The sequence below is a fragment of the Erpetoichthys calabaricus genome, chromosome 2 (genome assembly GCF_900747795.2).
Source record: "Erpetoichthys calabaricus chromosome 2, fErpCal1.3, whole genome shotgun sequence".
NCBI classification, from domain to species: Eukaryota; Metazoa; Chordata; class Cladistia; order Polypteriformes; family Polypteridae; genus Erpetoichthys; species Erpetoichthys calabaricus.
The window spans coordinates 285,849,774-285,859,934 of NC_041395.2; positions in this window are offsets into that span (position 1 = coordinate 285,849,774).

Below are 10,161 nucleotides of genomic sequence, written 5' to 3' on the forward strand. Positions count from 1 at the left end.
ATTATGTACTGTATGTAAGGTGTTTTGGGGCTGTGTTTTCTGAGCTATGAATGGCGCCATGATAAGTTAAGAAGGAAATGAGGTGTTAAGCATGTTGTGTTTTTGATTTGTTTCTCTCAATGGGTGAATTTCACTACAAAGTAAGCAGTATCGTAGGGAAGTGCTCTCTTATTTAGGGTAGAGACACAGTGGTCACACTTTCACTGTCTGTGTAAGAGAGACTCCATCCATCCATCCATTTTCCAACCCGCTGAATCCGAACACAGGGTCATGGGGGGTCTGCTGGAGCCAATCCCAGCCAACACAGGGCACAAGGCAGGAACCAATGCTGGGCAGGGTGCCAACCCACCGCAGAAGAGAGACTCCATTTCAGTAATATTCTTTAAAGAATATGGCAACAATAAACCACATGTTCTAAATACAACATTTTATTTCTGTGCCTCGTACATTCATTTCTTCTTTGCTCAGCATTGCTCTCTCTTGTTTAATTTTGTAAACACAGATTAGCCAGACATGTCACATTTGTTGTGCCAAACCTCTCAGGGGAGTCATCTGTCACAACAAGGGATACTTCTGCCTTTTTTTGCTTAAGTAGAACAACAATGCACTACCGTCATGTTTCCTAATAAAGGCAGTCTAACAGCAGGCTTGATTCTGAGCCCCTCCAACCCCCGAGCAATGTACGGAGTCTGCTGGTTTAAGGGTTAAAGATTTTGAATGCCATTTGGGCCTCTATGTGGTGACAGAGATTGTCAACACAGAATGTGGGCCTTATAGCCACTAATGGGACAGCTGCATTGTTCTTTCTATTTTCTCCTGTTTGTTAAGGATTCATAGCTCACACTTACACAGACCTGGCCTTACTTATTTCACATTTCCGGCTTCTGTGACTCCTGTGCATGTAATGGAAGCTATCATCACTTCAAAGGCTTAGCAGTTCAGAGTTTATTGTATAACATTATTACCTTAGTAGCTGCATTAATTGAATGAGACTTACAAATCCCAAGTGCGCAAACACAGTGGTTTTCATGTGTGTCTCCAAAGTAAGAGAGCTGGCGAGATAAGTAGCTTTCTGATAATCACACAATAAATCAGTGGACAGGATTTGAGCAGTAACCTAAGTAACCTTAGCCATTATGACACACGTTTACAATACATGGAGAAGATGTATGTCAGCATAATCAGAACACAATGAGCTTTAACAAGAAACTTGCAAATGCCACCACATTATAAACAAAAGTCTGTTTTGAAGAGAAAAAAATTAGTTTATGTCACGCATTTCCTCTTACACAAATTAATTTTTAAGATCAATTCATCTTCTGAGCCTGCTTATAAGATTGAGGGGCAATGGCATGAGGAGCTTATCCCAGCAGTATCAGGCACAAGGCAAGAATCAACCCTGGGTGGAGCTTTGGTTTGTGGCAGGGCTTAAAAATTTAATGTGCAGACTGTACTGAGGGGAGGGAGAAAGGCCCAAGATTCAAATGCTGGAGCTGTGCTGCTGCAGTAGGGCTAAACAATACACCACTATGTTTCCTTTTTGTTTTTATGGTCGTAATGATTTGAATACTGAAAAATGTTGTCAATTGTGAGAAGATTTTTGTTCTTTTCTCTATAATTCTTGCATCAAAATGACAAAGAAAGTTAGCCTGACAAGATTTAGGGTTCATATCGCTGGAGGCGAATTGCAGGAGGACTGCCCTTTCCTTCCAGGCTTCTACATGGCAGTCCATGGCCCCAACTTGTCATTAATGGCACTTGGCTCACTTTTTAAGACACAGCTCATTGTCTAATTAAAGAAGATTTGCATTCCGATCTTGTTTTATATAAATGTTGACTTCCCCACCTTTTTGGTTTTGCCTATCTTTCCTAAATAATGGGTGTAACTGTTTATGTTCTACTCATCCTCATCTCTACTATTTAGCCAGATGTCTTTTATTACTATTATATCATAACTAGGGGGTTCGTCCCCTGCTCGCTTCGCTCGCCAACTCCACCGGCCTATGCTATGTGTCAGCCACTTAGCATCTCTGCCGCTCGCGTTGTGAAGAGGGGGGCTGAATGCACCCCAAGGAGACCCGGTTGCTCCTCCGAAACCCCCTCTTAAACGGTGATACAATGGGAAACAAATAAAGCTTTTTTTTTTACCTCTTCTTTGCTCGATCAGCTGCTGGATTGCTGCTGCTGCTGTGCCACGTGATCTGCATCTCACACGGTGCGTCGAACATTTAAAGGCCTGTATAGCAGCTCTCCTACTCTTTTGTCTTTTATTTCCAGCCCCGGGTGTGGTTAAATCTCTTGGCACTCTTGGTTAAGTCTCATCTCACAGGACGCAAGTTCTTGATATTTTTTAGTTTATAATTTATAAACGGAGTAACAATCTGAAAATCTAACAACATCACATTAAAGTTCGATAAATTCTGAAAAGAATTATATCAAACATATATATATAGATTTATAGGTTTTAAAATAAGCCAGATTTAAAGCATGACAAAAAATCCAAAATCGTTGCACTTTTAGGCTTAGGGTTTTATAAATATAGAGTAGATTATATGCAGTTGCATATACTGTAAATACAACCCGCTTACTTTATTTTTAGTACTCCTAGCATCAAGACAAGCAATTTTAATGTCTTACTTTATTTTATCTTTTAACAGTAGAGCACAACAGTGGTTTTTCAAAGAGGGTGCCACAGCCCCTGCATTTTGAAGCTATAGCACACTTCTGGTGTTCCTAAAAAAATCCATTTTTAAATGGCTTTTTAATTGCTGTTTGTAGTTTATGAATAAACAAAAATCAAAATGTTTTTCTGTTGTTGCATAACACTAGTCCTTCAACCCGATAAACAAATAAAATAAATGGGGAAAAATGGCCCCTAAAATGATTATTGATTACACAGTGGCTGAGCCCAAGCTGCCATCCCTGGCTGCGGTTCAGTTCCAATGTTCCATCTCACAGCGCTCCTGCTGCACATCTTTGTTAGCTGATCCATGACAGGATTACCTGGAAACCACACACCAAGACGGCATAAAGAAGAATTGAATCTGATAAGTCCTCCCTGCGTGGTTTGCATGTTCTCCCCGTGTCTGCGTGGGTTTCCTCCAGGTGCTCTGGTTTCCTCCCACAGTCCAAAGACATGCAGGTTAGGTGCATTGGCGATCCTAAATTGTCCCTAGTGTGTGTCCTGTGGTGGGCTGGTGCTCTGCCCGGGGTTTGTTCCCTGCCTTGCGCCCCGTGTTGGCTGGGATTGGCTCCAGCAGACCCCTGTGACCCTGTAGTTAGGATATAGCGGGTTGGATGATGGATGAATCTGATAAGATACCAGTGTGTATGGATGGATCGATGGACAATATTTGCCAATATTAATCATTCCTTACAAAACAAATACAGGAACAGCTGGAACATAGATGTACAACTGCACAGTCATGAAGCAGGTTCAGCCTTCACATTAACTTCATGTTATTTTCTATTTTTTTTAACCTTAAATGTTGTGTAACTTATTAGTTTCTTTTTTTATGCTTCTTTTAATCTGAATTCATATGCACTCACTGTGCAAATTATTAGGAATTCTATATTAATACTGAGTAGGGTCTAGTTATGCTGTCAACATTTTTCATGGCTTGGACTCCATAAGATGTTGGAAACATTCCTTTGAGATTCTTGTCTATGTTGTCATAATTGCATCGCACAGTTTATGCAGATTTATCATCTGCACAATTATGCTGGAAATCTCCTGTTTTACCACATCCCAAAGGTGTTCCCTTAGATTCAGATCCAGTGACTGGGGCCATTGAAGAACACTGAGCTCTATGTCATGTTCATGAAACCAAACTGAGATGACTTTTGCTTTGGATATGGCACATTATCATGCTGGAAGCAGCCATTAGAAGATGTGTAAATTGTGACCATGAAAGGATGCACATGGCCAGCAACAATACTAAAATAGGCCGTCACATTTAAAAAATGATTGTTTGGTATTAATAGGCCCACCACCACCAGCAGCCTGGACTGGCACAAGGCAGGCTGGGTGTTTGGGTTTATGTTATTGGCACCCACCATCTGTGTGTCGCAATAGAAACTGAAATTCATCTGAGCAGTCTACATTTTTCCAGTCTTTAGCTGTCCAATTTTGGTAAGCTTGTGCCAACTGCAGGTTCAGCTTTCTGTTCTGGGCTAGTAGGAGTGGAACCTGATGTGGTCCTCTGCTGTATGACATCTGTTTCAAGGTTCAATGTGCTATGCATTCTAAGATACTTGTCTGTTCACCACAGTTGTTATCTGAGTTACTGTAGCCTTCCTGTCAGCTCAAACTAGTCTGGCCATTCTCCTCTGACCTCTCTCATTAACAAGCCATTTGCATCTGCAGAATTGCCTCTCTCTGGATGTTTTTTGTTTTTCGCACCATTCTGAGTAAACTCTACATTCTGCTGTTCATGAAAATCCCAGAAGATCAGCACTTATCTTAAACTAGCTCATCTAGCACCAACAGTCATGCCATGGTCAAAATCAATGAGATCACATTTTTCCCCCAATTGTGATGTTTTATTTGAACATTAACTGAAACTCCTGACCTGTATCTGCATGATTTTATGCATTGCACTATAGTCACATGAGTAGATAATTTAGCTGAGTAGATAATTTTATTGATAAATAAGTGTACCAAATAATGTTTTCAGTGAATGCATAACTGTATGATGTTTGTAATTTATGACATTTAGACATTCTATTTTTATTCCATACAAAGCCACATCACTGTTCTTAAATTTAAAAAAAAATCATTAAAAAGGCATTTGGCATACATTAGAAAATGTGAAGGCACAGACCCTTACAAAAATCTGTAATCATTTGTTAAAATCGCCAAATGAAATACTAGAGGTTACAGAAATACCAGTTTAGTACTTAACAATTAAAGACCAAAAAAAGTGATGGCATTTCAAAACATTTCAGTTCCTGCAGGTATAGGCCCATTTAAAAGGCTGAGAACCCCTGACCTAGAGATATAGCACCACATTTGATCATACATGAATCAATAGTGTGCTGTAGTTAGAATTTGCTTTAGGTCAGCTATTATCCAAAATCATGTTAGCAGTAACCAAAATCCAAAATTACACCCCACTTTGCATCATTATGTTTATATTAGTGGGGAACCCTTACCCGATGGTACAACTATAAAAAGGTTGGGATCCTCCAGACTAGAACTTTCAAAATTTTCTTATATATTTATACTTATCCGACTGTCTGTCTCATTATTTGAAGTTCTAAACCTGGCCGCTATTCTCACATTTGTCTCACATTCCCTAGTTTAAAGAATCTCCAACTAACCTACTCATACAATTCCCCACTAGACTGGTACCCCTCTGAATTAAATATAACCCATTATGGCTAGACTGGTCCTATTTGTTCCAGAAAGACTCCCAATGATCAATAAACCTCTGCCCCTCTATACTACACTAAGATCTAAGCCACATTCTCATTTCTGCAGTGTTACCTGAACTCATGCATAACATGAGCAGAACTTCAATGGCCCCTAGTTTATTAATTCTCCATCTCAGCATGACCCCTATCTTTTTAAATTTTGGATTGCAGAACTGACAGCCTGCCCATACATATGTAATTTGCTCCAGTTTGGATAGTGACAAGAGGATCCAGACCTGCTCCTGCCAAATGTAACACCATATGAGATTCTCTGTCTCTGGAAGCAAACCTACATCTCAGTCACCCTAATGTCTGAGTCACCCATTATCACTACTTCTTTCTTTCTGGGGACTTGTTGGGGCTCCCTACCTCTGCCTATCGCTTCAGAGTTATCAGAGTCACTATCCAGCTTTGTAAGGTCCTGCAAACCATTGGATACCTTGTGTTGATGTCCCTGGACAGTGTGCACCTCTTACCTGACTCTTATGTCTGACCATGACATGTCATTTGTTTTTACCTGTCTGTTCTGAAGTCTCATCTTGCACTATTTTGGGGGGCTCACTATCTCCCACAACAACACTATGGCAACATCTGCTAGTTCAACATACACTAGTCCTTATACACTAGTCCTTAAATTCAGCAACCCTGAGCCAGATGTGCTGGATCAGCTGACTTCTCCTCAGTAGGCCTCCTGGACGTAGACCTCACTGAAGTCAGCACCCAATTTGTTTGGGTGACGGTTAAGCCTTTCTAAAATTAAGTATAAATTAAATTTGTGTTTAAACAAACTACAGTTTAAATACTCTCCCTCTCAAGGCCCCTAAATGTACTATTTAAGATATACTACTACGAAATGCCTTTTTCTCATTGCTGCTCACACATTTTAAGCTTCCTTCTGGATGTATTTTTATCTCTGCTAGACTTTTCTTTATACTACTGTGGTTTCCTAAGATGTCTTTCTGCCAGTTCCTTTGTTTCTAGACAGATGCACCTATCATTACAATAATTGCTTAATTGCTCCCCTTTTTTGTCGCCACCTTTCTCCTAATGCCTATGCTTGTTGGTTTATACACAAAGTACCACACTTAACTTGTATTTCTTTATTTCCTTCCTTATTGGGAAAGTCACTCACTTGTTTAAGTCCACATCACATTATATGATTTTTCCTGCAATTTTCAAAGTTGTACTCTACATTTGCATAATCTTAGCCAATTGGCTGCACACTCACACTCCCAATTGCCTAGAGTAACATATCTAATTAGTCTGCCACTGGCTACAATAAAATCAAACAGGTTTGACTTTCTCTTTAGTTGAAGGGTGGGCTGTATATGCAGGAGAGCTGAGAACTAATGAATGCTCATCCTGTAATTCAATGTATGGAAGGTAGTGACAAGGAATAAGAAACACTTGTGTTTTGATCACACAGAAGAGAGGTTTGTCTTTCTGATGTCTTGTGTTTTATGCATTAAAACAGAATGAAAAAAGGTCCAAAACTGCAGCTGTTAACCCTTCACACAGCACCGGTACAGCACCAGCTCTGTCAGGCAGCATGGGGGCTTTGGACCTCACAAACAGAATCACAATGTCTTGAGGTTTAAGTATTATGACAGAAAATAAAAAAGAATGGGAGATATTGATGCTAAACTTGCCGCAGTTGTTAACCGTTCACAGAGTGCTGCCACCAAAAAAGGGGTGAGCATGGCTGTGGTAGAAAGTCGTAACTCAGTCAAGAAGTACAGTAGACATGCCCAGCAATTTCTGTTGTGTAATTTGACATGCAGTAACATACCTTACAACATAAAGTTGCATAATTTGATATTGGCTTAACAGATATAAAGCAAGTTAATTATTACCTTACTTCCTTAATGCCTAGTTTCGCTACCCCTGCTGCCACTTCCCCAAAATTCAGTGTTGAGATGCACATACACAGTTCACAACTTGCTGTTACTCCTGTGCAGATGAAAAAAAAGTAAAGAAATTTCTCCAAAGGGAAAAAGATGTAAAAGTACTGCTTGGCCTTTATCATTTGTAGGAGTAAATGCTGTACAGTATATTAATAAAGTTTCAGACACCAATCAAAGTTTCACACAAGTCATTCTGATTGTAAGCTGGAGAGGAGTGTGTGTTGATCAGAATTCCACTCCATTGTAAATCTACAGTACTAGAAGCACAAATTTGAGTACTGCCACAGTTTTATTTCAGTAGTTTAGTGGTAAGATATGTTTATTACATGCATATTGTGTTTATTCATTTGATGTAAAACTTATTTGTCATTGATTAATGAAGAGTGGAACTGCTCATGTGTTCCTTTAGGGGGTGATATAGCTCCCTAGTTGGAATAAGTTCTTTTGTAATTGCGGCGTTAAGTAACCGAAAACTATATAGATATGATATTAAAAGGCGATACCTATCCCATAGTGATACGGCGGTAAAAATTACATAAGAGAAAATAACTTGGCTTTCTTTACTGTCGATTTATGCGGCATTACAGATGGGAAGCCTATGGCAAAGACAATACCAAGGTGGGATCTTGATCTATACAGTCTGCCATCTTTCGTTGCTGCGCTGGAAGGCTTTTCAGGACAGATGACGTTATCACCCATCCATCCATCGGCTTCAAAGTGTTTGGCTGCTGTCCAAGCCTTTTATACTGGTTTCTCCACGTGCAGGCCCTCACGTCGGCAAATAGTCCATTTCCAAACAAGGAAAGAAGATCCCGACCTCACTTCCAACAGAGGACAAAATAGCATATACCTGTCTTTAGGCTGACTACACATTCCTCAAGCTGTCTCAGTCCATCTTGTCCTATGCTTGGCTAAGCACTTCTAAATGCTGAGAGCCCCCTTTGGCCTGGACTGTACATGTGAATGGATTTATAAAATAATTTCTTGTACAGAGCACAGTGACATTAAACTTACATTTTTATTACATCATGTTACTCTAATAATATGTGTTTTATATGGAAAAATTATATTTTTCTTAATTGACCATTCTATCCTTCTGAGATTTTTAAATTGTATATTAACACTTTGACGGCTGAATATTTTTTCCAAAAAACTCAGTTTTCTGAAAAGCACACATAGCAATGGTTTCACACATAAGTCAACATAAAACATCTGTTGCTATGTGCTGTGGCTGCTGTTGGCATATGTTCGGCATCTCTGGTGGCAGTGGCTGTGTGGGGGCATGTCGATGGTCAGCAGGAATGCACGGTGGGCCAGCTGTCTGGCTGTCTTCACACAGCAGGTGGGTGGTGGTGGCAGTCGCGGTGTGATGCAATCTGGTTTGTACCTCTTGACATCATTAAGTGGTGGTCCTACCAGGCAAATGCTTCAGCAGGTGCATCAGCTACACAAAAGTGTTCAGCACCACAATCAGCTGAGGACCGATCAGATGATGCTGGTACCTCACTTTCGCTTTTGATATCCATCTCCAGATCACTTGCATCATAATCGGAGTCCAACAAGTCCTATTCAACGAAATTACGTAAAACGTCCATGGAGTATTTTGCTTTGCATATTCGCTTTGGTCTCTCGCCAGATGTCAGTACCATTTTAGAGGTTGTTTGCTCTTCGCTACTCATGCATGCTTAGGGAATCGAGGTTAAATTAACAAACCTATGTAACTTCTAGCAAAGAGTCAAACTAAAATGTAAGGGTGAGTTTTGTTGCAGTTTACAGCTGATTACCGTCCTCTACTCCTGAATTTTGACAAAAGTCGACATCAGCCCTGAAAGAGTTAAAACAGTTTATATACTTTTTAAGAAAGTCCAAATGCTGTGGTTGTGATATAAAATCACAAACAATGTGAAATGGGCATGAGGCCTCTTAAGAGTCCCAAAAAGCAGACCAGGATCTTCCCTGCCCAGATATGGCCTCACCACAGGCAGCCAGCCCCCGACCACCAACAGCAGGTTTAGGCCATAAAGTCCCAGAATTGGGAAGTTGGTTTAAAAGTTCAAAATGCACAAAAATGCCTTATGAGAGTGAGGAACCATAAAGCCTCTGGTACAGTGGAACAAGACACATAAAGAATCTTTACTAATTAAGAATTTATTTTAATAGAAAACAAAAAAAGTACAAAACATAGGCAAGGCAAAGATAAAAGCAAACAGGATTTGCCTAAAAAAGGAATCCAAGATGAACAAGACCCAACATACTGCTGGACCCTCTCTATAACTTTAATAGAAGGAAGACCCGGCAGCAGTAACGTCAGGGTGGCCCCACTTCCTGGAGTTCCACCGACAGAACGCAAGTATTGGAGGGGCAGTTAAAGAAATAGAACATAAATACTAAACAATAAACAATATTAAAAATACATAAAAACATGAAAAATATTTCAAAAACAAAAATTGAAAGGAAAATAAACACAAGCCAGGGAATAAACCCAGTAATCCAATAACATCTATTATGTGTTAGATTAGACTTGGAAAATCTCAGTTTCTTATAAAGATGCTCATAATATTTTTAGCCATATGAAAGCAGTCACATTACAATTAGTACATGATACAGCTTTGTCTTAGACCTTTGGATGTGCTTTATCTATCCCAAAAATAAAGGAAAAAAAATAATCATGAAAACTGGCTTATTCCCGTGTCAGTTTCTTCACTGCTTAGTTTCCCCTCCAAGTAGAACATTTTCTTCCTTCTTTGCAGTGATTATAGATCACTAAGTAAAATCGATACTCAACAGCTGTGCGGGGCCATCAGTTCCTCCCTTTCTGGTACAAATCCACCAGTTAGGGGGA